Source organism: Talpa occidentalis, unplaced genomic scaffold (assembly GCF_014898055.3).
Source record: "Talpa occidentalis isolate TD23 unplaced genomic scaffold, MPIMG_talOcc4v2.1 talOcc4.8, whole genome shotgun sequence".
Classification (NCBI taxonomy): Eukaryota; Metazoa; Chordata; class Mammalia; order Eulipotyphla; family Talpidae; genus Talpa; species Talpa occidentalis.
The window spans coordinates 91,475,756-91,502,158 of record NW_023605194.1 but is presented as its reverse complement, the minus strand read 5'-3'; positions in this window follow the sequence as shown (position 1 = coordinate 91,502,158).

The following is a 26,403-nucleotide window of genomic DNA, read 5'->3' as shown; positions in this document are numbered from 1 at the left end:
TCTGTGATTTGTTTCTTCTTACTGCTGACTGGTGTTGTGTATGATGAGTCCATCACAATTTATTCACCAGTTGATGTTACTTGGATGATTTTCAGACCTTGGCTATCATAAGTGAAACCACTATGAACATTCATGTACAAATGTTTGGAAAGACATATGTTTTCATTGCTTTTGGGTATTTGGGTATAGTTCAATTTTTTTTTTTAAAGAGGCATGTATTTTTATTTATTTGTTTGTTTGTTTGTTTGTTTGTTTGTACATGCACTGGGTACAGTCAGAAGCGCGGGAGGGTGAGAGAATTCACCAGAGCCAGAGCGGGGAGCAGAGCAGGCAGAAGGACCGAAGTACACTGCTGAGGGGAGCAGCGGGCGGCAGGAGAGGTCTGAGCGCCATGTGGGACCCTCCTCTGGTGGCCGGGGAGCAGCCGGGGATCGAACCAGTGCCGCAAAGGCCGCGGGCAGCTTCGCAACCCAGCGCTCAACCGCTGCGCCACCGGGGAGGCCCGGTATAGTTCAATTTTAATGTAAATATACATTTGATTTCATAAGTACTGTCAAATTTGTTTGGAAAGTGACCACGCATTTTGTACCCTCTCTGGTAACATATAAGAGTATTACTTATTCCAAATCTTTGTCAGCACTTGGTAGTATCAAACTTCTAAATTTTATCCATTCTAGTGGGTGTGTTTTGGCATTTCACTGTGGTTTTAATCTTCATTTTCTTAATTATTCCTAGGAAAATTAATAATTATGACTTATTAAGTGAGCATATTTTAGTGGGTCATTGCCCATATATCTTTTTTGGTGAAATGTCTTGTTCAAATCTTTTGTCCTTTTAAAATCAGGTCATTTGTCCTATTATTATTGAGTAGAAAGTATTCTTTATATATATTTCCACCTCAGCCTTTCCACTAACAGAGGAAGGGCATATTTAAGTCATCTAGACTCAAGATAGAGTAACAGAAAGCTAATTATGTATCAGTTCTCTATTTGAGGGGAGACTCATTTCCCTCTGCCTCCATGTTCCATTTGAAGGCAGCTTTTTAGAATTACCTTTCTGCCTGTTGTTCCATCCCCTCACCAGGATTGTGGGAGAAGGTTATGCTCAGTTAAGCCTATGTTCTAAGAGCTCTTTTGTTCCTTTTTTGCTCCTCCCAATAGTAATAGTGTCATAGCCTGTGATTTTTAAACAATGTCTATGACTGGGATGCTTCATTTAGTTCAGAAGTTTCTAAGAAGTCTATTCAGACCTCATCTAAGCTTTACCAAAAACAGCTCTTCCAATAAAATAATCATGGAATGATTTTGTGATACCCAATCAGGTAAGTGGCTAGCCTATTATATTCACAGGCCCCAACTGTCCTTAAGGGAAGGAGGTGATACAGGCCAGGTAGACCAGGGAAAGGGAATACTGGGGGCCATCTTAGAATCTACTATAGTATCTTGTAACCTGAAGCCACAAAACTCTCCTCAACCAGGGCAAGAAAGCACAATTAAATGGTCTGTTCTTTAGGGGATTTAGGTGCAAAAGAGCCAATTATAGCCGACAAATGCCTTTAAAGATCATGAGGTAAATTAGACCCCACTTCAAATACTGATTTTGGAAATAACCAAACTTGAATAACAAAACAGTTACATAATTTTAGCAAATAATTTTCAAATATAATTAATACATCAGTGAGAAATATAAAGCTATTAGCTACCTTTAAAATATTTTGTTGTTTCTTAAAATTTCTCACATTCACTTTGCCCCTCACACATCCTTGTATATGAACTTCTAGTCTTCATTTCTCCTAGAATCTGTAATATGTTCCCTGGGACTTCTGAAATCTATTTTTGTCCCAAACAATTCAAGATGGATGATTTTGAAAGTCCATGTGTTCAACCCAGAACTTGGCTGATATTGAGGAAACAGATTAGAAAACACTGCTGAAGTCCAAACTTGAAAACTCAATTTCTCCCAGAAAGATGGCTTGCAATCTGGCTGAGTGTGGGCACCAGAGTTTCTCAGGTGCCTGCTCTCCTGGGGTTCCCTTCAAGTGTGTCATTTGTTAAAATGAGTCACTCCCGGTCTCTTCTTTGGAAGTGACCATTCACCCCATTGTTTTCAGAACAGTCTGTTTCTTCCTGTTATTCTGGTATCATTGTGTTACACTTTAAAAGTCAGTTTGGACAATAAATTATGTGAGCACTCTAGAAGGTGCTGTGAATATATCCTAAATGAAAGTAGAGCTTATGCACATGCTTGCACACACACAGAGACTCATAAATAGCAACTTTTGGTGTTGATTAGTAAATTTAAACACAGTGTATGTGCAAAACTTTAAACTACTTAACAACAGTTAAGTAATCATTTCATGCTTGCTGTTTTCCATTATGCATTCTGTGGCTATTATGCTCATAGTTAGACATAATTTGTTTTTAAACTAAAAAAAAATACAAACCTACCAATAAGTGTTTTGGGGTATCCAAATTAAGATGTATTAATAATATATATTAATGGAGCCTTATTTACCAAACATATTTATAAGACCAGAAATGAGCTATCATGGTCTGGGATTCTAAAGATAATTAGGGATCAAAATAAGAATAGATGAGAGAAAAGTGATGATGTAAGTCCATGTGCCCATCTGGTTCCATGGACATGAGCAAATGCAAGTAAAGAAAACTGTAGGTCTAAGATTGGGACAGAGATAAGTAAGAGGTGATAACCTTTAAAACTACTTGCATGGAAAGGTCAACCAAGCAGTTGAAGTCAAATATCAGATAAAGAACCCGGGACCAAGAATGGAGAAATATCATGGAAATCAAGCAAAATCTAATAGCTAAAATATTTTCTTCAGATGTTTAATTGGTATTTCCCTTTTCACTCCAGTGGAAGCTAATTCCTGGTTGTTATAGAACTAAAGACTTGGTAGGGGAGATAACAGGACTTGAAGATTTGGGTCAGGGGCTGGAAATAATATTATTTATTGATTATGGCTTTAATGAATATCTGACTAGCTATTATTTTGTAGGCTTTGTGCTAAATATTGGTTATAAAATGAGGAATAAGATTAAAAATATTACAATAGCAGCCAACATAGGTAAAATTGCAGCTCTTAAGAGCTCATAGCTTCAAGCTCTTTCACTTAAGGTTTCACTCTCTCTTTGTCTATTTCAAATATTATGATGTCAAATAAAGAGACATTATTCTCTTCTAATGATCATGTTCATTTAATTAGCAATTTTTCTTGAACAACAGATATGTTTCAGTCACTGTCTTTGATGTTTAGGCCAATGTTTGGCATCTCTTGTTATAAGCTACAAATCTAAAATATTCTATTAAGCATACTCTAAATATAAGCACAGTGTTGTGTTATTTGGTGAAAATGTGCATTTTTAAGAGTTTTTTTTTCCTCCCAAAAGCTCCAGACAATTACACATTCATTGCCTTCCTTAAGAGCTATCAGTTACATAGCCTCCACATAGCATTTCAACATGAGGTTAATTGCAGCTAAAGAAAAGTTTATGATTAGTCCAGACAGGTATTTTTCTTCATTGTCTGATACCATAAATCCATTAAATTCCTATCCATCTTGTCATCCTCTCCTTGAAGATGTGGTTATATGACCTGCAATACTAGTTCAGTTTCGTGATTATAATTGTGACTGGCAGAGAGCTTTCAGACTTGCAATAAATTTTGCCACAGGCTGAGAGGGATTTTGTACCAACTCAATTCCATTGTGAAATCTGAATTTTTAACTATCAAATTACTGCTGAGGAGTATCATTTGGAAAAAAGAACCCTAGTGGTCTTCTGGCCTTAAAAATTGCAGTGATTTGCTTGGGAGGATAAAGCTTGAAGTAGCTTACGGATATGTGGCTTTCCTTTTTAAAATTCTTCAGTGAAGCATTACCACTATCTCAGTTCCAGATTCTGGAATTATCCTGTACCTTAGATGGGTTTTCAGATTATTTGCATAGCCCACAGGTAAGACTGGGATAGGCATAGGCACTTGTTAATGGGACAGACAACCCATTTTCTTCTACTTTATTTTTCTTTCTGAAGAAATGCAAATTTCAGGGACTCTCTAGTGTATGTGCATATGTGTATGTACACACGTGTGTGTGTGTGTGTGTGTGTGTGCAAGCGCGCGCAAACAACAAGCCCATGTGCCTGTGATACATGCATTCCTCCTTGAAATTTCAGTTGTTGACATGCTGGAAAAATTGGGTACGTAAATTATTTCTGCCCCCAGGCACTTTAACTTGACCAGCCAGCACTTACTCAGCTGGCCACCATAGGTCTCCCTGTCCTTGGCAGTATTACAGGGGTAATATTTTTTAACATGGTTGAACAGCTCTTGAGAATTTCTCCCATGTATTAAGTGTGAACAAGCCTTTCTTCAACATCAGGCTTGCATGTCTTCCCTCCACATTTATTTCTCTACAACAAACATATTTATTGGGGCCATTATGAGAAAAATCTCCCTCTCCATAAATGTTTGTCTTCCCCTTTGTCCCTTTTATAGGATCGTGAAGAAATGATGGAAGGCCTTGTTGGCTGGTTATGAGCATGTACGTAGGCTGTTGAAGGGGAACTCCCTTTCAAAGAACTCTCTCCACCAAGTTTTCTTTGAAGTCAAACATGAGGTTTGCGTAGTTTGCTTTGGAGTGAAAAATGGGCTAAGTGACAAGCTAGGTGATAAGGAGGCCTCACAATGTAAATAAAAGATGGAATATTCTTTACCAGAATTTGCAAATGATTTCTTCATTTTCCATCACCGTGGTTGTCACCAAAGTATATCTAAGACCCTGTGTTTTGATTGATCACCTTTTGGCCAAATAACAGAGAGCAGAACAATTTAAATTGTGTAAGTGTCCAAATGCTAATTTTTCAAAATGTTTACATTTGTAGACACTCAGCCAAGAGAAAAGTAATCCCATTTTCTGACAATCATCAAGAGCAGTTATCTTGGTGCTACAGGATAATATGACCAAGATGGCCTGATGTGTCAACTTCTACAGCTTCTTGTTTCATAATGAAAATAAAATTAGGGTACATTTGAATCCTCTTTGTGCAAATGGCTATCATGTAAGATTCTGTGCATCTAAGGAGACAAATGCAAATATGAAGCTGTGTTTTCTACTGTGCTCTTGCAGAGGGAATGGAGAGAGCTGTGGCTCCCGTCCACTGTGGCTGATCCCCACACCCCATCATCACCAGCCTGAGTCTGTGCCTCTTCCACAGTACTTTACTGCTTACTGGGGACTGGGGGCAAGAGGGGCAGCAACAGGTATCCCCATATTAAATTCTATATCAAGCCCTTAAACAATTCTCAACTCACCTGTTGAGGGGTGAGCAGAAAGTGGGCTCAGAGAATAAAAATACATCACTATGGTTATGAATTTCCCGGTGAATTTGGGGCATACTTCCCCTCACCCCAACTACTTGTATTTTCAGTCATATTCTATCAGGTTCAGTTTCGGGACAATCTGAGTGAGCTTCCTAAGGGATGTTTCTTAGAAAGCCAGTGACCTGACTAACTATGGTATTGGCAGCTACTGTGACAGCCATTGAGACCAAATGACCTATTTCTGTCTTTAGAGCAAAACTGGGGACTGAGCTCAGTCCCGGGTTCTGGCTGCTGCTGCTGCTCCTGCCTCTGCTGTTGGACAGCCGGCCAGTCTATATCTAGGGAGATTTAGAAGATTCTATTTTAAATCTTCTCACCTTTAATGTGTAACTACCCTGTTGCATTGGAAGACTTGAGATCAGATTATGAACCCTAAAGAGAATAACTATTAAATTTTAAAAAACATTGAATTCAGGAACATACACTGGCATGTTCTCTGTCTTCCAGAATGAACAGTCACCACAAGAGTTTTGGGTGTGAGATTTGTTTATGAAGGTACCTTGTTTATCTTTCAAAAACTTTAACTTTTTAATAATGGGCCCAAAATTTTATATGTGATGTGCATTGGTCTTAATGTGAAGTTCAATAACTTATGGCAAATGTATGTACTTGTGTAACCAACAGCCTAATCAAGATATAGAATATTTCCATCTATCCAGACAGCCCCCTTGTACTCCCATCTCTGCTCTGCTATCAGCAGCAACCTCTACTTTAATTTCTGTAACTACAGGTTACTTTTGCCTGCTCTTTAACTTCATACAAATGTAATCATATAGTCTTACTTTTGACATATAGTCTTACATTTGCCGTTTTTGATTTAAGACTGTGTTTTAGAGATCTATATTGTTGAGTGTATTGGTAGTTCACACTTTCTTATGACTAAGAAGTTTTCCATTATATTACCATAATTACATTTTTTCACTATCCTTTTGATGGACATTTGGTTTGATTACCTTGTTTATCTATTATAAAGAAAATTACTAAATGTATTCTTGTAGGAGTCTTTATGGTTGCATTTATCTTTAGTATATATCTCGGAATGGAAATTCTGGGAGAGGGGTGGGTAAACCTTTATGTTTATACAAAACAATCCAATAGTTTTCTGAAATAGTTGTACTGCTGCCTCTAGTTTATTCCACATCTTTTGCCAACACATAGTGTTTTCAGGCTTTATAATTCAATCTCTCTATCCTAGCTATAGGTATATAGTCTATATGTATTTGATTTATAGGATTTTTGTCTTCTACATGTCTTTTTTCATGATTGTATAATGAAAAATATTTCCTTTCAAGCTGTGGTTTTCTTTTTCATTTCCTCAGTATGTCTTTTGATTAACAGAAACTTTAATTTTGATGAAAAACATTACAGCATTTTTTTGTACTTAGTATTTTTTGTGTTCTCAGTAACAACCATTTGCTCTTCCAAGGTTACACTCTTATTCCATTTTCCTCCAGAAATTTATGATTATAGCTTCAAGCTTGAGGCCAAAGTGAGGTCACGTTTCTTTTCATAGTTAAATTGTATAGTTCAATGAGTTTCCCCCCCATCAGTAGTGAGGGGGAAGAGAGACAGAGGTGGAGGGAGAGAGAGAGAGAAAGAGAGAGAGAGAGAGAGAGAATGTGAAAGAGTGAATGAATGAGGAGAGCTATTGATTGGGAAGGAGCATGAAATAGCCTGAGATACAGCAAATGTTCTCTCTTTATTTGAATGGTGAGGGAATATTATATACTTTAGTAAAATTTCAGTGACAAACTTTTTTTAATATTTATTCATGCATACAAGAGCTGGAGTACAGGCCAGAGATATGGGGTGAGGTGGGGGGATGAGAGGACCCACTAGAGACAGAGTGGGGAACAGAACAGGCAGTCTGACTGAAATACACTGCTGAGGGGATCAGTGGGCAAGTCAGAAGTATACTGTGCCATGTGGGTTGCTCCCTGGACAGCCAGGGATCGAACTCGTGTTGCAGAGGCTGCGAACTGCTTCATAGTGTGGTGCTTAATCCCTTGCGCCACCAGAGAGGCCCAGTGACAAATTTAAGATTAGTGTACATTACACACTTTACTGTATATACTTTACTAGTGAAACATTCAAACATTGATGGCTTTAGCTACAATCTTATCATCAAAGAATATCTTCTAATTCTCCTTGGTCAGGGAGTTGGGATAATCCCATTCTGCAGAGTATTTCCATACAACTCATTCCCAATAGTTTGCCTCTGGAGTGATAACTCAATATCCACCTTGAACTTGGAGAGAAGCCATTCCATCACCAGAAACTAATTGTTTTGGTATAGGATACTGGATTGCAGTAATACCATGGACTAAATACCCACTGAAGATAAATCTGGAGAGACTTTTGAGTCACCACTTTTCTTGCTAAAACCACTTCTAAAAGTATTCAAAATCATGCTTAGTTCTTGGGATTGAAAATTCAACCCCACATTATGATTATTAAACCTTATAAATCTAGTGGCTAGATCTGCTGGATTAAGAAATTTTACTGACCATATTGGTGTACTGTGTCCAGAAGTGGTCCTTCCCCAAGAATACTAAAGTCTTAGAATTATACCGGGGTGCTGCCTTATGCTAGATATTTTGGTCCTCTTTTCTACCTGATGGTTTCAACAAGGAGTGTGTCAACAATCCACCCTGTTATTTTATTCCCCAGTGTATGACATAGAAATGCTTACATAAGAATGTGTCATCATTGTAGAGTGGCACCCCAGGTAAAAGGTAATACATTTCCTTTACTAAGAGACTAGGTACAAAATAAAGAATTGGAGGCAGATGAAGAAGGAAAATTTTCAGATTATCACTTGTTAGCCAGTCTATAATGAGAAAATTTTCCCATATTTTCCTGAAGTGAGGACAAAGGGTCAAATTAATGAAGCTCTGAATAAAATGACAGCCTTTCCAGACATGTCTTTACATTCCACCAGTGAAGTGAGGAGATTCTGAAGTGAATCCTGCTGCTTTCCTAAGTGTGGCTGACAGTGCTTTAGTGTTAAAAAGCTAAAAAAAAAAAAAGATAGGATTGTTTTCAGGTATGCCAGCCAGGAGGAACTGGTGACTTATTTGGAATGCTCGTTGAATTATTTGCAGTGATTCTATTTCTGTAGCTTCCACTCTTTATGGTATATAGTCAAGGCTGAATTACTAGACCAATTATAGTTTTCTATTTTTATTTATTCTCTTTTTTTATTGCCACCCAGATCAGGAAAAAAAAAATGAGATTGGTGACAGTCATCTGGTTTATGGAAAGCTTTCAACATTACTGATTAGAATGCTCTTCAGCAAGTTTACATGCCAATGACATACTATAAAAAAGATTTTGCAGATTAGAATCTTCATGGCAGTGGAGATCTTTCTTACAAATGGAAAAATACAAATGTGAGCTTACTGTCTTAGTGAGGAGAAGAGGTTGCTTCAGGAATGAATCTTAGATCCATTGTTACTTTTTACAAATTTTCATTATTGACTTGGAGAGTGTACCATCCTCCTGGATGTTAAAGCAACTGAAATTCAAAGTAACTGACTCATGTTCTTAGTTTACTACTAAAAATAACAGTTCAAAAAATCAGGGTTTTTATACTCTTAGTGTTTGAACTAGATTGCAGTATCATTGATCATATTGAAGGTGTTCTAAAAGAGACATGAAATGATAAAAAAAAAAAGATATGGCTAACCTAAACAGTTCAGTGATCATGTAGAGGTACAGCATGAGTAAACAGAGAGCTCAGAAGCTTGGAATTGAGGACAAGGGCAGTAGTAGCACAAAGACAGGGAAATCTCCATACAGATCTGAAAATAGAATAATCACAGTCACTACCAAGTGAATATTGAGGCTAAGATTCTTTATGTTGTGATAAAAAATAATAAACTCATGTTTGGAAGTCTGTCCAAAATATTATATTCTTAATGCTAGAGACTGTTTGTTGTTTGAAAAGTCTTATATATATATCATTGGCTTTTTTTTTAAAAAAAAGATTTATTTATTTATTTATACATACAAGCACTGGGTACAGTCAGAAGCGCGGGAGGGTGAGAGAATTCACCAGAGCCAGAGTGGGGAGCAGAGCAGGCAGAAGGACCGAAGTACACTGCTGAGGGGAGCAGCGGGCGGCAGGAGGGGTCTGCGCGCCATGTGGGACCCTCCTCCGGTGGCCGGGGAGCAGCAGGGGATCAAACTGGTGCTGCAGAGGCTGTGGGCAGCTTCGCAACCCAGCGCTCAACCCCTGCACCACCAGGGAGGCCCTGTTTGAGAAGTCTTTTGTATTTAAAGATGTGTCCAGTAGTTGCCATGTTGTTTGTATCCTTTACCTAAAGCACAAAATGTTTAATTCCTTTATTGGTTGGGTTAGATCTTTTTCAGGCTCTCAGGATGATCCTTTTGTCTCGATGTCCTATCCCTAAATATAGGAAAGGCTAGATAATGTTCCACATCTTGGAAGGGGATTGGCTTATGATGGATTGGTCATGGACAGACTTTCCAAGGTAGCAAAGAATAAGAAGAGCCAATGAAGGAGTACTAGCCTTTGATAAGGGATGGAAAGGCAGAAGTGGAGAAGCAAGATCATAAAGTATGGATACAAGAGATAGGCTCTAGAGGGCTGCAATGTCAAGGTGAGTTGAGGAAGTCTTTGATTGTCTCTTCACTCTTAAGTGTTCATAGTGAATTGGTATGTTTGACTAGCTTAGAGGTCAAGAAGATTCTGAAGATTCTGAGATTCACCATCTTCACCCTTGCTACCAAGTTTGACACTGATCCTTGATCATCATTATCAGATAATTGGGCATCTGATTCTTTCTGACTTCAATACTATACTTAGTTTGAGTTTGGGATCTGAGAGCTTGCTTCCTGAGACTTCTCTGCTACCATCTTTTATTCTATCTTCCTGAGTTCTGCCTGGTCTTTCTGTTGCTATCCTTTCTGTTGCTATCCTTTATCTTGGTTAGACAGATTAGTCAGACCAGGCAGATTAGGTTGGCCTGGACCAGAATTTGTCAGCTATATCCACAACCCTTGGACATAGTAGTCATTCTTCCTAAAGAAGACACCTTAAGTGCTTTCTCAAAGCATCAGTATTGGGGCCTGTAGGTGTCTACCTACTGATATGGATTCTGGGGAATAGGAAGCTACCAGTGCTTCCCTGAAACATTCCTTACCAAATTGACAATTGATGCTCCTAAAATCAGTAGTCAGGCATTCATCCTGCAATATTCTTATGGGAATAGTCATTATTGTCAAGTATTGGTCCCTTAATGATAATGAGGGATCCAAGAGAGAAATTTTCACAGTCATACTGGTAATGTTAAAAATATGGTGGGAGTGAAAAAAAAAGTCCAGAAGATGATGATGACATTCTTTTGCCTAAGACTGACTCTGAATGTTCTGGTTGATATGATTATAGCAGTGGACCAGGCAATTTTTTTTTTTTTTTTTTTTTTTTGGCAATCAGGCAAAAAAAAAAAAAAAATCAAGGCCTATATTCTATGTGCATCATCTTATCCAATGCTCTGGATAATAAAATAAATCTCTTATTTCTCCATCAATAGCTTGTCCTGAAATCATTATTCCCAGATCTTTTTCAGTCTACCATTGACTGCTGTTATCCCCCAACCCTGTCTTAGCCAACTCATGGATTTTGTTACTGTATATCCAGCAGAACTGGATAACTAAAACAGAATAGATTTTAATGCAATAGACTAGAAACTCAAGACCAATTATGATAGGGAATGTAAGCATTAAGGTACATTTGACAGATAAATATTTTGAAAGCTTCATAGAGAGAAATTACAGATGAGTTTTATGAATTCTAGGTATTTTGAATTGTTTTTAAGGTCTACCTCTAGGTTTTGCTTAACCTATTTTTTCAGTCTGTATTTTTTATTAATTATTGGGGTAACTTATTTACAATGTTATTTGTGTTTTAGAAGTATGGAATTTCTCCCTTCAGGTGCTGTTACCATACTATACCAAAAATCAACTCCAAATGGATAAAAGATTTAGATTTAAGACTCGAAACCATAAGATACCTAGAACAAAACAGGCAGAACACTCCATCACATAGGATGCAGAGATAACTTTGTGAATTTTCCTCTAACAGCAAGGGAAACAAAAGAGAATATAGACAGTTGTGACTACATCAAACTAAAAAAAATTCTGCACAGTGAAAAAGAAACTGTCACTAAGACATAACAACCTATTTTTAATGATTGTCAGACTAGGAGAGTGAAATACTTTTGGTGCTCCAAATACGACACATCCTGTCTCATCTCTGTTCTTCTGCAAATATAGTTTTCTGTAGTTTCCTTTCCCCAAACACTTTAAACTCTTTATTTCTTCTACCTTGCCCAACAATTGTCTTAATATCAAAGTGTAGTTATCATTTGCATAAGGAGCCTTCCTTCATTGCATAACACTGGTTTAGGTATCCTGCCTATGTCTCCATAACAGCATTTAAGAATGAGAACCCCCAAGTCAGAATGGACACATTGTCGTGTCATTACCTTTTACTTGCTGGATTCTCTACTACCCTGTAAGCATTTCTTGTAACTGCTTCTCTATCTGGTTTATAATAAAACTCCTCCTGTCTGGTACCATGCTTGCAACATGGCAGAACTCTGAACTTTCATGTCACAGATATCTCTAGCCAAATTTATTCCCAACCCTTATTTTCTGTGGCAACCTTAAAGGTGAGTAAGATTTTGCTGCAATTTCAGTATAGATATTTATCATAATGTCCATGGACTTAGCTAAAGAATATTTAGGACCTTCAAGTATGTCAACACAAAGAGTGTATTCTTGTGGTAATAGTCAACTTGGGGTTGGGGAGTCTAATGCTGAGGTGGCTGCTGTCTATGTTGTCACCTCCAAAGGAGTACAGCAAACACAGACCTTTCTGAGGGTCAACATCCAAACGGTCCTATCTGGAGGAAGGGTTAGCATCCGGAGTCTCTGGAGACTGTGATGCCATAATCATCATTCCAGGGAGTTTCACTAAATTAGAACAGCTCTCAATAAAGTAGTAAGGTCTAATTTCTATGGGAGAAGAATGGAGCAAAATCTGGCGAGGGGACCAGGTCACCAGAAAATTATTTTGGCAAGTGTTAACAAACTGGAACAAAACCCCAAAACTGATGTAGAAATTCCGTCAAGTGATCTGGGCCCAGGGTGAGAGCTGAGGCTGGAAGTTGTAGTTCTGTTGGTGTGTGGACCACCAGGAAATCACCAAGACTTCAGACATCATTCGAAAGCAGTAGTCAAATTCTAGTCTCCATAATACACCCAAGAAAGGACCAACAGGTGTTTACTTTGTAAAAACTATTGTATCAGTCCCTTTAGAAGGAACTTTGTTTTCTCATAAGCCCTAAGACTGTGTCCAAATGGAATTCAAATTCAAATTACTTTGTAGCAAGTGATTCTGTTCTCAGCCTAAGGCTGTAGAGAGTTTCTGAAGAGCACAAGATAGTGTATTGAAGTCATTTTCTTAGCCCTTTGAAAATCAGACCTGTTTGAAAATATCAACTAACACTTGAGTTATCCAGGATCTAACATGTTCCATCAATATGAAACTACACTAAAATTGCCATTAAACAACCTTGACCAAGATGATTCAGCACGTCCATAAAATTGTTGAATCTGTTTGTTTTACAGATTACTTTTTGATATCACAATTGAAAAGAGACAAGTGCTTTTTACACTGAATTGCAAGAGAGGATCCAATGCAATATAGATTATCAAAGCACGTCAATACAAATGCATCTTTATATTGTTTTATAGTGATCTGTGCTTGAGTCTGTCTTCCTAATAGATTGTGAATTCCTGCAGTAACTAACTTTGTATTTTCATGTTACAGTGGCCCATGCCCAGCTGGTGTGATACAGACCAATAACTCTACCCTCCACACTATTTTCCTTTCTTTGGTAGCATAGCTAGATTTTAGCTCTTTGTAAGTAATTTGTAGCTCTTTAATACAAGTAGTATGACAGTTTGCTCTAACTCAGGGCTTAAGTCTCAAGAGAAAAAAGAAATGTCATCAGTTGTGTTACAAATAAATGACAGACACAATCTAACAAGTTGCCAGTGACTTGGGTCAGTATGGTGTCACTATAGAACCAGGCCAGTCACCATCACTTTACAATTTTGAAAAAAGTTCAAAGACTTTTTTTTCCCCCCCACAGCTTACAAGAATAAATGTTGATACAGATTCTTGCTTGCTTTTCTCAGCTGATTTTCCTGATAGGAAATGATATCTTTAAAAGGGTTATAAAGTAAAATATGGGGATCTTAACAGTAGACTCTTATGAGTAAAAATGTGCTTTTCTCTCTCATCTCTCACATGTGAAAAACTCTATTAGGGTGTCTTACCTCCAGGCTAACATATTTTCCTAGTCTTTTCCTCCTTCCTGGCTTCTGCCCCTGGTTCCTTATGCACATTATTTCTCCATCCAGAAATGCTTTCTCTTAAAAATTCTACTCAATATTCATTTCTTTTTTTTTTAACTGTAGGATTTTTTAAATTTTATTTTTATATCCCCCATACAATTGCAACCCCCTTATTTTGATCCCAATCCCTCCCCCCGCCCACCCCATAGTGTGTCTCTGGTTCATAGTTGTTTGTTGATTTTGATTTTTTCTTTCTTATAGTTATTCTTTTTCCTGGTCCCTCATTTAGGTTTTCTAGATTCCTGCTATGAGTGAGACAGAAACATTAATTCCAAAGAGCACCTGCACCCCTATGTTTATAGCAGCACTATTTACAATAGCTAAGGTTTGGAAACAACCCAAATGCCCCAAAATAGATGACTGGATCAAGAAGATGTGATACATATGCACAATGGAATATTACTCAGCAAGCAAAAGATAAACTCATGCCATTGGCAGCAACATGGCTGGAGCTGGAAAGGATCATGCTCAGCAAAATAAGCCAGAAAGAAAAAGGAAAATACCAGATAGTCTCACTCAATATTCATTTCTGACAGTAAAGATATTCTAGTCTAGGAAGTACGTGTTTGTTAGCATAAATCACACTTGATCTTCCCATTTGTCCTCAGGGTCTTCTAGACCTTAAATATATACAGCAGCCCTTATAGTAAAATCAGTTTATTTGAAACACGGACAAATTTCAAGTAGCACTGCTTTACAAACCAGCAGAAAACTTTCCAAGAATGGGGAAAAAATCAGATTCGTGGGTTGAAATAAATGATGAAATTAATGTAAAAGTCTATTTTCTTCAGTCAAAATAATTAACTCAGTTAAACAGTTACTGAGTTGACATAGTGAGTTCAGAAATAATGATAATAATAAAAAGGCTTTTATTTAGCTTCAAATCAATGGTATTGATTTAATTGGTTCTAAACCCATTATTTCTAAACTCAATACTTTAACAAGTCAACTTCAAAATTTTTAACTCATAAATAAGTGTGTTTTTAAGCAATAAATAAAGCTTTTGTACTTTGATAGGTCATGTCTTAATTCACAAATAAGCCATTTTCTACCATTTGATTATACCTTTTATCCAGTTTAAATCCTATTGCAACAAATTACAGTGCCATGAAATCTCACTTTAGAGGAAGAGACTTCTCTTGTTTTCCACTAATTCAATAATACTTACTGCAACAAAATCCTAATGTAAGGAAAGTTGGGAATTTTGGAAAATTGGCTTACCTGCATCTATTTATAGTTTTTCTGAAAACTGTAATATGACTGGTCTATTGAACTAACTGCCTACTGCATGCATGGAAAGGAGTAAAAACCAACTATCTTGGGGCTTCCCAGGTGGTGCAGCGGTTGAGCGCTGGGTTGCGAAGCTGCCCGCAGCCTCTGCAGTACCAGTTCAAACCCCGGCCACCGGGTGAGCTCTGGCTCTGGTGACTTCTCTCACCCCCCATGCTTCTGACTGTACCCAGTGCTTGTATAAATAAATAAATAAATAAATAAATCTTTAAAAAAACACACACAACTATCTTGAAGCTATAAAATGACTGGGTTTATGAAGTACATAAATTAAAAGCGGATAAAAGAATCAAACACATTTAATATCTTTTTATTTGGACTTTCTTTTGCAAATAAGTAGGCATGCCAGCAATATTTAGATAGATTACTATTTGCAAGATCTATGCTTACCTGTGTTATTTATCTCTATTAACCAGGCAGCATTTATCCAACCCTAACCCTAACGGCGAGTTTCCTATTTTAGTGTGAAGAGTTTGGAGTGATTAAAAATGCCTCTTACTGGTTAAGAGTTACTTACCCAATAACAGGTGCTAATTTTCCACACCTGAGAATCAGCCAAGTTTTTCTGTAATGGGTCACATAACCAGATATTCACATATGTGGACTATGTGAATATAATAATGGGGAAACCATAGCTTGTTGATAATTAAAAGATGCCTTAAGAAGACAAATATTAAGAACAGTGCAAAAGAATTTTCTCAGTCTATCTAGTTATGTTACCTGTGGTTATTTGAAAGTAGCAAGTCAAAGTCCTAGTGCTGGTCTGCAATCTAGTCAATGAAACTACTGGTATTTAGCACCATGAGTTTTCCTCATAAATATGAAATGAATTAACCATTTCATTTCTTTTTTGCCCTTGTAAAACTTTATTATTTAGGCTTCATAATTATTTTCAAAATTTGGGGAGTCACCATTTCTTGCATAGATGCAGAGCTGCTAGTCTATCATGCTGAGGGGGCCGGAGGAGCTCTCACTCTTTAGTCTCACTTTACTCAAGTGGATGGAGGTGTCAGCTGGAAATGTGCTAAAAAAAAAAAAACTTGAGGAGACTAAGAGTGGTGTGGAGTCTCTGTTGAAAATAAAAGAGAAACTTGCTCATATTCTAGAAAGAAATTCAGTATGTCTAGAGCCCACCTAATATTGGAAAACCATAAATGTAGTTGCAACATTAAATTTGTCTAAATATTCGAATACCTAATAGACGCTTGTTTCAGGCAAACTCTCCTGAAGTTTGCCTCTAGAAGGATAATGGTGATGTACCACAGAGGGCTGTTCTGAGGACTGCTTGCTTACTTGCTTTGGATTGGGGTATTCAAGGAGCAAGTATGAATGAAGAGCAGAGAGCTATGCATTTATTGCCAGAGATACTTATTAAGTACTTAAAATATTCAGCAACTTTGACAGGTATTGGAGAATAAAGGATTAAAAAAAACAACAGTCACTCTTCTAGGAGAGCTTGCTCTAGTTTTCTGGGAAAGAGAAATGTTAGCAGATCTTGTCGCTAGTTTGTGGTTGGAAATGTGATGGCCAGGAATGTGCCAGGGCAGAGGTCCTTAGCTCAGTCTTGGAAAAGCCCAGGGAAACTGTCCAAGGATGTATTCCATTTTATATATATATATATATATATATATATTATATCATTGTTCATTTTTAAACAATATTTGATTTCCTACCCCCTTTCGGGTATAGTCACCATAGAATTTTCTTCACCAATACACCCGTGCACCATCACCACAGTCCCCTATACTCCTCCCTCCCTCCCTCTGATCCCTCTCCATTCTAAGAGGATGCCTCAGCCAAATCTTGAAGCAGCATGGTGAGTCCCAAAGACATAAAGCACTCTGTGTGATGTTGCAGAGAACTGTGAATTGATGCCTTTCTTGCACCAAGGATGAGGCAGCAGAGCCTTAAGACCAGGCTGAAGCAGCAGAGAGGAGGCCATAGAGAGCCTGGGTGGTAGGCACACATGAGGAAATAGAGCAGAAGACCACTTATGGGGGCCAACGTGGGTGGCAAAGAACATGAGATCAGGAGGGTTCTGATATCTTGGAAAGCAATTAGGGAACCAAAGTCTGATCTCTCTTTGAGATAGGAGAGAAGAGAAGTGAGATTATTGCAAGGGAGGTATGCGATGGTCTCAGAATGAGATATTTGAGTTTCAGATGTTAGACGGGTTACCTGTGCTGAAGAATATGTCCAGACTGTGACTCTGAGGACAAGAGGCTGGGAGGAACTGGAAATGAGGGTCATTAAAGTTCAGGGCATCTGAGACTGATGTACTGATGGGCCCATCACATTGTAATGGCTAAGAGTGATATCAGCAGGTGGACTAAAGAGAAAAGTTGTATGCTGGGTTCTGAACTGGACGACGGATATGGAAATCAGTCGATAGAGTAAGGTGAGGGACATCTTTTGGCTTAGCTTGATCCCACAGAGCAAAGACTGAGATTCTGTGGATTCTAAAGCACCCACACCCATGGAACTTTGCTGGTATCTTCTCCCCAGCAGAAAAAAGTACACTCCTGGAACTCCAGCACACACCTGGTTAGGATTCATCCTCCTCAGTCTTACTGGATATTGGCTGTGTCTGTGCCAAAACTAGAAGCACAAATGACTCTGCTTGCCCAGTAAACCTGGGCTTAATCTAGGACAGCATGAGAAGATTTTGCCTGGGTTTTGCTACACTGGACATGTCTGTGCTTTTTTAAAAATTAGATTACTTGTTCAAACAATGCTTTTCAATAATAAATTATTTCTTTAGTACAAAAGTACTGGTGAAAATTATTTTCTTAGAATTATAATTGTGCAACTTAATGAAGCCTCACTGAGAGATGGAAATGCGCTCTCAGCCCTGGCATATCCCCTAGCTTCTCAAATGAATATCACTGTGAGGAGACACTTCTCAGCCCTCAATGTTACTCCTCATCTAACCAGCCCATCCTAAATATGTTGGAGATACAACCTGGTTTTTCCCCTTTCATTTAATAAAGGTTGTTTTCTTAACTTGATTAGGTAAAACTTTTGCTCAGTTTAGAATGAACTGACCTCCATGTCCAGAACAAACTCTTTGGTGCTGAACATCTGGAGCAAAATTGTCAAAAGATACAGTCTTTGCAGTTTCTAGATAGTGATTGCTTATCTTTCCAAGCAGCAATAGCTCATAGATCATTTTAACTTGAATACTTTGAGATCCCATAATTATACATTCTCTTCTCTCAGTCTTCCTAAATTGAGTCTATTTCCAGAATATGGGAAGTTTCTGGCAACATGTTGAGTTCCCTCTCACAGGGAGTCTTCCCAGAACTCCCTTGGCTTGCCGGCGTGTCTGGAAAGGACTGTGCTATTTGCTTCTCCATTTTCCCTAATATCCTATTTTTTAAATAAATATTATAGAGGTATCATTAATTTATAACACTGGGTGGGTTTCTGGTATACAGCATGATAATTGGATCTCTCTGTACATTTCACCATCACCACCAAATGCTTAGTTGACAAGTGCCTTATAGAAGGCACTGATTGATTTCCACATCTCATCTCACAGTTCTTGGTAGATGATCTATCAGCCCTGAGCCCTGACTCTTCCAACAATGTGGGTTTGCCTTATGTCACCTCTGTATGACATCAGCGTCACTCCAACTAGTAAATTTCATAGTTCTATATGCTGGCATTTTTATAAAATAGTATTTTGACATTATCATATTTCATTCCCTGCTTTCATCCCTGGATTACAGATGAGGAAACTATTGTATAGAGAGAAAGTTATTTTCTCCAAGCTCACAGACAGCATTGATAGAACTCAGGCTGAATGAGTCAGTCTCTGGGAAGAACCAAGGAAATTAATTCCTCCCCTATCTCACAACATAGGTAGAAATGTAGTCCACACAGCTTCCTTATACCAAATTTGGTTGATTTTAAAACTAATTTTGGTCTGTTATCTTGACAAGTCTTTCAGGATCAATTAAAAAAAAACAACAAAAGTTTAGATGTTTTTCAAAAACTCTTTAGCCTCCCCAAGCTGCCTTTCCACTTAGTAAAGTTAAACATGCTTAATTTCATTTGTAAAATGAAATGAAGACAATACAAAAAGATTTTATAGCATCTATTTATCATGGTATGACATTTTTGAAGAGTAAACATCCACCAAAGGGCCTTGAAAACCCAACAGTCCTCAGATTCATTTATAAAGGTTAATTTTTAAATTTTGCTTTAAGACTCCTAAAATATTCACATGTGTAATTTTTCATAAACAGGTGTCTCCTTCTTTCAAAGATGCCTGGGAGGGTGTTCATGGAGATATGTGTTGCCATTAACAAATGGAAAACCCACACCCTTGTCTTCATGAAACATTCCATACATTCTCCCAATGGTTACTCAATGGAGTTACCATATAGATAAATGATCACACTGAAGGAAGAGGTGATTTTTCAATTTCTCTCTCTCTCGCTCCCTAGCCATAGGCAAAATGCTATCAAAATGCATGTTCTCCTACTCTTATTAGGTTTCACTTTTTTTTTTAATTTTCCTCAATACTGTCATTTATTGCCAGCTGTGGCAAGTGCATTATTCCTCATTAAGAATCAACTTTATTGAACTGGAAATCTCATGCTCTTACTATTTATTAATACAGTTTTAGAAGAATCCTCCCATATGGGTTGATGGCTGCTCAGTTGGGTTTAAATGTGATGCACTTGTTGGCTGTGTAGTCCCCTGGGGACCATGCTGAGACAGACTTTCCCAGGCTTCCTTTGAACACAGAAATGAAAATCAATAAACAATTTGAACTTCTTCGAGGAGAATTTTTCTTCTCTAATGAATATACAAGCTTGGTTACAGCTTAATTCAAAGATTGAATTTAGTGAGTGTTTTTGAATGCACCACAAGCATGACAAACAGAGGTCTCAAAGAACACGCCCCAAAGGGAGACTTCATGTTCTTAAAAAAAAAAAATAGCCATCATAAGTTCTGATTCTAAACCCACATTAAAATCAGACAACTCAAATGAAATAATATTTATTTGAACCAGAGTCTTGCAAAATAGCCCAATAAGTGCCCAGGGATATAATTTGTGCTGTCTATAGAGAGAGAATTTTGAAAGCAAACAGATAGACAGACAAAAGAGTGTTCAATTAAATCAAACAAGTAAATGGATTATCAGTTTTGATTTGTTCTTTCACGTGACAGAATACACAGTTTTGGCTTTGGGTAAGTCTTGATCTAAAGGCCATTTTTCAGTAGCAGTTGAAAACTCTACAAGTGAGATAATTCAGCTGATTAATGAGGGAGGATGGTCAGGGATTTTTGTGTGGAAACAAACCACATGTCTTCCTGAGTCTGGAGAAACAAATGTCAATTCTTTATTCTAGTCCCAGACTCTTGCTTTGATACTAACCTACAGTTAGTATCTGTGTTGTTTTCAATACACAAACTCTTCAGTGCTCTGCCCAATAAATGCTGGAGCCTAATTCTCATCTGCTTTCATATGGGATGACCTTACTGACTCACTTCTAACAAATAAAATATGACAAAGTAATGCCATAGCCACCTCAAATCATAAAAGACTTTGCAGTTTTCTTCTTTCTCTCTCTCTCTTTTGGGTCACCCACTGTGCAGGAAGCCAGTGGCAATATAAGAAGGCTTCAGCAACCCTTGAGATCCATGAGTTAAGGGGCCAAGGCCCCTTATCTACAACCAGCAATAGACTGAGTCACCCATCCCGTAGCTATGTGAGTGCGCCATCTTGGAAGTGAATACCCCAGTCCAGGTCAAATTTTCATTTGTCGGCAACTTCAGCTTAAATCTTGACTTCAACCTTATGAGAGACCATGAACCAGAATCACTTGACCTAGCTTCTTCCCAGATTTATGACCCTCAGGAAGTGTGTGAAATAATAGATATTTGTTGTTTTATGTTACCAAGTTTGGGGGAATTGGTTCTGCAGCTATAGATAACTAATTCAGTACCTAGTCTCATTTCCCATTGCTCATCAAGATGCAAACTTTCCTGGCATGTATCAACCAATAAATTAGTCAGTCAAGCAGTCAACCAATTGCGTATGTATTTACTCACTCCTTTCATGCATAATCGCATATTTAACCTCAGCACCTTCCTTATCTCATCTTGCCTTCTTTCCTTTTCTGGTGATTTTCTATTCAGGAGCAAAAATTTAGCATATAATTTTACTTTAATTGACTTATATATGTTATACTTGGCCAAATTCCCAAACAACAGAGAGGTCTTCGTATTTTAAAATATTTCTGAATGCATTCCGGGACTAAATAAGTTTTGATTAATTGAAGTAGCAAATTAATTCCTTCCAATTGCTTGAAATTAAAGGGCATATTATTTTGCAGCAAGTACTGTGTTGCAGTTTTTAACAGAGTGTATTCTGTTTAGTTCCCATCAACCACTTTCCACATAATCCCTCCTTGCATAGGGTTCAGTAAACTTTCTGGAAAGAGCCAGAGAGTAAATATTTCCAGCTTTGTGAAACACAAGCAACTATTCAACTTTGCAGTTGAAACGTGAAAGGCCTGATGGACACAGTAAAAAAATGAATGGCCATCACTGTGTTCCAATAAAACTTTATTTAAAAAAAAACAGGTGGCAGAATAGCTTCAGTCCATGGGCTGTAGTTTGTGAATCCACACCTTAGAGTGATATTTCCCAACATTGCCACTACATAATAATCACATGGAGAGCTTGTTGAAACATAGACACACCCACCTTCAAACATATTTTAAATAAGTACCTCTGACATTCCTTATAATCCAACAAATTTGGAAAACGTGGGAGAAAGTCTCAACCTTACTCTTTCCTTAGTAAATGGATGCCTTCCTGGGTGATGAGAGATGAAAGGCAGGAGTTAAAAATTACGTTTCTTGATAATAATTACTCTAATTACTCTTCTACACAATGGTAATTTTCTTTACAAGGTAGGTTTTTTTTGGTAAGATTAAAATTTTGAAGATATAGAATTTAGGATCATAACATGAAACTAGACATAGGGCAGAAACATTTAAGTTGAAAGAAAATTGGACAACGAGGTAACTCTTATTTGTAATGTCATGCTAGGATTCTGAATGTATGGTTTATCTGTTAAAAACCATATTATAATTGCAATTTTGAATGAGTTGCCTATATGCTTTATTAGGTTCCTATCCTAATCTAGTTTAATCAGTAAGTCCTAAGTAAGATTGGTTTTCTTTCCTTTTTACATGAGTAATTTTACTTTATAATTTTAATAATTATGATCAAAGAGGAAAATCAACCCAATTAATTGTCTCCATTTCTTCTCCTCTAATCTTTAGGTGCAACATATCATTTATTAGATACATTTGCAGAGAGCCTGATTTGGTTTGTCAGCTTCAGGCTATGGACATTTTGGACTGGGATATTTTTGTTGGGGGGGAGGGAAGGGCTGACCTGTGCATTGTATATTGGTTGTCATTCCTTGTGTCCCTTTGCAAGATTCCAGTAGCAGCCTGCAGTTATGACCATGTGGTGTGTCTCCAGATACCAACAAATGTCCAGTGGGAGGCAATATCATGCCTGGAGGAGAGTCACTGATATCATGAGATGTATATACTCTCATGAAAGTGGAATAAGATGGTGTTTTGCAACCATCCCAGGCTGAGTAGTTTCACCATTGGTTCAGGCAGCTTAAAAGAGAAACTTGGAGCCCTTGACATCATCTCCACAGGTTTTTTTTTTTTTAATAGTATGTAGGGAAACAAGCTAGCAGGGAGACAGCAACTTGGGGCCCCCTGCAAATCTCTATATGCTCTTTCCACTGGGCTTCCTCTCGCAGCCTTCAATCATCCTTTCATAACCTTCCTCCACCACTCTCTGCTGCACCATCTCTGAGTAATGCTTCCCTTATATCCTTGACCTCCTAGGCACAGATGTGCCCAGTTATGCAGGCCTACACCATAACCCGATGCCCACCATCAGGCATGTGTGCCGTGAGCCCACACTCTCAAGAGCCTCTGCATTCAGGGCCGCAAGTGATAGCCACAGAGGCTAGCAGCATAAAATCTTGAGCATCTTCTCGGGCCTCCCTCCTGGCCCAAGGAGTTGAGTCTCAGCGCTATCAAGCTATTGCAGCCACTGCATCATGGATTCAATCACTGGCCCAGGAGCTAACCCACATGGAGCCGCAGACCTCTCCTGTCTCACCTGCTGCTCCATTCAGCAGTAAATTTCAGTAGATCTGTCTATTCTGCTCCCTACTTTGTCTCTGGTGAATCCTCTCCAACCCCCCACCTCTGGACTGCACCCCTGTTCTTGTATGCAAACAAACAAACAAACAAACAAAAAAAAACTTGGGCATCTTCATTTACTCTACAGATAGGGACGGTTTTTCAGTCATCTGCCTGCCCTCAATTATTTTACTGGAATAGTTAAATAAGGAAAAGACAGGCTTATTCGAACTATAATTATTTAGGTAATTGAGTTGGTTCTCCTTTTTACTTTGCATGTGTGAATGCCAACGGCAATACTTAGCTCTCCTAGGAAAACTGCACTGGGGAATCTGTTCTTCATGAGCACCTGGGGACCACCATTGGTGGGCTTCCTCAATAATGATTTTTGGGCACCCAGATGTCAGGAAATCCATTTGCACGCACTGACCCAGGCTCACTGCAATTTAACAAGTGTGTACCCAGAGAATGCCGGGGAGTACAAGTAAGAACTAGGCAGCTATACCATCTGGTGTGTTTAAAAATATATACAAAAGCCCACTGAAGATTCATTTTTAGGCTATTTATGAATGGGCTTATTTTGAATGAAACAAGAACTACCTAAGCCAAAAATAAATAAACTTGCTCAAAATTTCTGAAAGTTGAATTCTCCAACGTATTTCACAATAATAAGATTTTAGAAGGCAATCTCAAACATTATTGGGGTTGAATTATGCTCCCCAAAATTTATTTGTTGATTGTATAACCCTCGGTGTTTCAGAATGTTATCATATTTTGAGGTAGGGCCATGAAGAGCTATTTAAGGTGAATGAATGCTTTAGGGTAGAAGCTAATTCCATATGTCTTATGTCCTTTTAAGAAGAGATTGGGACACACACATGCATGCGCACAGAGGAAACCATATGAGGACCCAGCCAGGAAAGTGACCACCTGCAAGCCAAGGAGAATGGCCTCAGAAGAAAGCAAACATACTAACACCGTGGATTTGTAGGTCTAGCCTCCAGAGTACACAACAATACATTTCTATTGTTCTAGCCAATTTGATACTTTGTTATGGCAGCCCTAGCACAAGAATACAGTGATGAATTGCATTTGTTTCCTGACATGATAATAAGTGTCATTACTAGGAAAAATAACCAAGAAATGACCAAGAAACCTGACTTTTTCCCTTAATGTCTGCATGTCCACTAGTTTTCATAAGTATTTTCTTAAATCATTCACTATATCAGCTTCCAATAGTTATCTTTCCCATTTTGATTTGCTTTGCTACACACAATTCCCTCGGCTCCTTTAGTTTTTGCTTTAAATGTTTAACATGTCATCCTGGTGACTGAGCAGTCTTCCGCAGTATGGATAGACCATGTGTTCTTGATTTGATTCTCTATCAGTGGGCACTGAGGTTATTTCCCTGTTCTGGCTCTTGTAAATAGTGCTGCACTAAAAGGATGGTTTTTGTTACAATGATGTGATTGTGGGCTTGTGACCACGGAATTCACTGGTTTTACCAAGTACTCCATTATCCCAAAGCCACCAGCTATTGAAGGCTTATCTAAGGTGCAGCTAAGGGGCATCTTTTGGTTTTAGGTGCTGTCTCTCAGCATTCAAGTTATTCTTTGAACTGAAGGAATTGTGCCTCCATATGACTCTTGATGACCCGTGAGAGCCAACTCCATGACCCCTCTGGCTAGGGTACATGTATCCCTTAGTAGCTATTGCTACTAAGAAACCAAAACCATCCCTACCATGAGTTTGGGAAAAGAATGAACGTTGGAATGACTTTGGAACATGTGTTTAGGAACCAAACTTGTGAGTTTAAGAAGTCAAGAATGAAAGTTGGAATGACCCAACTCACAATCACATTCAGTCACTTTGGCTCACTCGAGGAATTTGTACTTCATACGACTGAAGACATGTTAGTCTTTGTTGTCAGAGGTTGAACACTTCTTCCAGAGGAAGCAGTAGGTTTCCCTTTACCTGGAAGCTTTAAATGACATTTGGCTGTTTTGGGTTTCTCATGCTAGCATGCCAGCAGGAGTTACTCAAATAATTGTAGTTGATTATCATGAAGAGCAATTGACCCTGATTACCATGAGAAGTTTGGCTTCTACTACACAACATAATGAGACTGGGAGGAGTATGTCCGATTCCAGGGGAATCATGTTATAGATTTCCAGAACCAGTAATATTGTTACTGTGCAATTACAGCAATTGCCATGCAATAAAGAGGAGCAGTTCATGTCTCAGAGTCCATGGAAATAAAGGTCCAGGTGACTACATCAGGCCTGAGATCTTTTAGGAGTTTGTGATGTATTATCACCTTGAGGAAGAAGAAGACTAAGAAACTGAGCTTATGACTGTCAGGAGGAAATAATGGCATCTTATTCACACATACTCACACATACATACACATTCTGAAGGCTCCGTACTGTGGTATGGGGAACAGATGTAAATTGGGAGAACGTGAGTCCAAGTGGTGGAAATTATAACTAGTGTTTTCTTCTTCATATTATATTATTTCAGCCTCACTTGCCTTCTAGAACTTTACCTGTTTGTTCTGCCTGAGCTACCACTTAGCTAGCTGCCCCCTGGTGCTTCCCTCAAGTCTCGTCAACCACACACCCAGAGTTTCTGACTTCTCTTTCCAGACTGGATGAAATACTACATCACAGAGTGATCTGGATTCTCAAGTAGTTGCCAAAGGGGCCAATTATATGCTCAGAAGTGGAACATAGGCATCTCCTGATAGGATGAAATTGACCAATGAAAGAAGGAGATAAGAGAGAACCAAGTGGATAAAACCCTGCTCTTCAAAAATTGTATTATAGGCCTCATTTTTCAATATCCTTTGAAAATATGTACAGTACAGCCCAGTTAATGATAGAATGGAATTGACTCTTAGGGTATTTCAAGAGTATTTCGTATATATCTCTTCCCAAGTCCACACTCAGCAGTGTAGCATTGGTTGCTTGAAATCAACCGTGGTGGAACATTTATACCATGGAAACTAGCAAACACCACAAAGGACTTTTCTTCCCTGGAGAGCTCATTGTTAAATATTTACTCTGCA